Source organism: Octopus sinensis, linkage group LG10 (genome assembly GCF_006345805.1).
Source record: "Octopus sinensis linkage group LG10, ASM634580v1, whole genome shotgun sequence".
Lineage (NCBI taxonomy): Eukaryota > Metazoa > Mollusca > Cephalopoda > Octopoda > Octopodidae > Octopus > Octopus sinensis.
In genome coordinates this window covers 34,669,327-34,672,384 of record NC_043006.1, presented here as the reverse complement: position 1 = coordinate 34,672,384, position 3,058 = coordinate 34,669,327, and positions in this window count along the sequence as shown.

Sequence of the window (3,058 nt, the reverse complement as noted above, 5' to 3'; positions counted from 1 at the left end):
AGATAACTTTTTATCCCTTTTTTTAAATTTGTTCCAGCTTTGCTGTCCTTATATATATATTTCTTCCCTACATCCCCACTATACATGAAGGCATTTTACGTAATTCAATGTCATTTATTTTATTCTATTTTCAGTTTATTTATAAAAGTATTTCCTCTTACATAATTTATTCTTTTATTTGGTTCAGGCATCTGACTGTGGCCATGCTGGAGCACCACCTTTAGTCGAGCAAATCAACCCCAGGACTTATTCTTTGTAAGCCTAGTACTTATTCTATCGGCCTCTTTTGCCAAACTGCTAAGTTATGGAGATGTAAACACACCAACATCACTTGTAAAGCGATGGTGGGTTGACAAACACAGACACACACAAACATATATATATACATATATGACAGGCTTCTTTCAGTTTCCATCTACCAAATCCACTCACAAGGCTTTGGTCGGCCCAAGGCTATAGTAGAAGACACTTGTCCAAGGTGCCACTCAGTGGTACTGAACCCGGAACCATGTGGTTGGGAAACAAGCTACTTGCCACACAGCCACTCCTGTTTATTTTGTTAAAAAATCTTTTATCCCCTTATACATGTCTCATAGTATATTTACTTCCAGTTTCTCTCTGAGGGAACACTGTATGTGTGAAATATTTTTATTCTTTCCTATCCAATAGTTTATTATTGTTTTTTACCATAAAGGCTTGAAATACATTTTCTTAAGGGGTGTAAGGGTATATTATGTATTCTGATATTTTCTCTTTCCATCTTATTCTAAACTTTCTATTTATTTCTCTCTTTTCTCTCTCTTTTACTTGTTTCAATCATTTGACTGCGGCCATGCTGGAGTACCACCTTTAGTTGAGCAAACTGACTCCAGGACTTATACTTTGGAAGCCCAGTACTTATTCTATCGGTCTCTTTTGCCGAACTGCTAAGTTATGGGGACGTAAATACAGCATCGGTTGTCAGCCAATCTTGGGAGGACAAACAAACATATATATACATATACACGACAGGTTTCTTTCAGTTTCCTTCTACCAAATCCACTCGCAAGACTTTGGTCGGCCTGAGGCTTTAGTAGAAGACACTTGCCCAAGGTGCCACACAGTGTGACTGAACCCGGAACCATGTGGTTGGTAAGCAAGCTACTTACCACACAGCCACCCCTGCATTACTTTAAATTTTATTTCATTATTATTATTATTATAAACCGAAGCAATAAGTAATTATTATTATACTTAGAAATTATTTATCTCTTTCTGATAACTTCAATTAATATGTAATTTCCATGGTTTGCTTCTACTTGATTTAAATCTTATAATTTTAAATTTCTTTGTATTGCAGTATTATAGATATGTATAATATTATTTGGCATTATTATTTATATATACATACATTTTCTTTTTCTCCTTCTCAATACCCTATTATGTTAATCTCTTCTTTTCTTTCTTTAAGACATAGAAATATACACTACCTTCGCCCCCTAGGTTGGATCTAGGCCTTCTATAACTGGCTCTTTTTGTATATATGCTATCAGTTAACAGTTTGCAGCTGTTATCTCAGCATGTATTTCTAATCAGTATATCTTTACTACATCTGAAGAGATTCATCTTATAATGATTTTAATTTTATAAATTAATCATCTAAAGATTACTGAATCAAAACAGCTGTCAGAGATGTTGTCACATCTTATAATTAATAAATAATATTTTATTAATTACCCTTCCATGTTCTCTTTGGTCTTTATATATATATATATATATATATATATATACACACAAGGACATACCATCTTTGGGTCATTGCTGCATTTTTTGTTAACTCTGTATAATCTTTGTTTCAAAAAGTTATAATGGCAGACCCTCAGCTAACTCAAGAAATGAAGAGGCATGCTGTTATTGTGATTATAAAAGCTGAGCATAGCTAATTAGAAATATCTCAATCTATAAAAGTTGCCAGATCATTTGTTTACAAAGTTTGTAAGGAGCTAGAGACTGAAGATGGAAACATATCACCAGTATCAAAGCACAAAAGGCATTCTAAATGCTCTGAAATCATCAGAACACCTGAATTTATCCAGCAAGTTCAATAGACGATTGATTACAATCCCAGAAAGTCCATGAGATCCATTGTAAAAGATCTCCAAGTGTCAGAAGGAACTGTCAGAAATGTTGTCTATGAAGACATCAGATATAAGTCTTATATGATGAGGAAAGGTCAATTTGTCAGAAAAAGCAAAAGAAAAATCACTACATTAAATCTAAAAGGCTCTTAAATAAACTGAAAAATCCAGCAGAAGAAGATTTTATTTGATTTTTCTCAAACAAGAGAAATTTCGATCAAGATCAAAAAGTTAACAGAAGAAATGACAGATAGTAATGTGCAGACCCTTCTGAAGTTTCAAGTGTTATGCATACAAAATTTCCTACAACTGTCATGGTTTTAGGGGCTGTCAGCAATGAGGGACATGTGATGCTTCCTTACCTCTTTTCACAAGGCCTTAGAGTTAACTCTGCTGCCTACATTAAGGTCTTGGAAATAATTGTTAAGCCCCGGATAGACAGTGTATTCAATGGAAGGTCATATGTGTTTTAGTAAGATTTTGCACTATCACACATGGCTCTAGTAACACAGGAATGGATGGCTGAAATTTTTCATGATCACATAATCCCTGACATTTGGCCTCCTAATTCCTCAGATCTCAATCCATTGGACTATTACATGTGGAGCGTTGTTGAGAGGGAGGTCAATGAACATGCCCATAACACCAAAGTAATGTCCAAAATGAACCAGGACCTCTTGATTCGAGCATGTAGATGATTTAGATCTCATATAGAAGCAGTTGTTGAAGCTGAAGGTGGCTTTATTGAATAACATTATAGAAAAGAAGGTTTACTTTTTATCCCCAGGCCTTGTGCCTATAGTAGAAAAGATTATTAAATCTCTATTGTTTGTTTGTGTATGTGTATACACAGGGTGCGTAAGATATTTGAGGACAGATTTCATCATCATCGTTTAACGTCCGTTTTCCATGCTGGCATGGAAAGCAGATGTTAAACGATG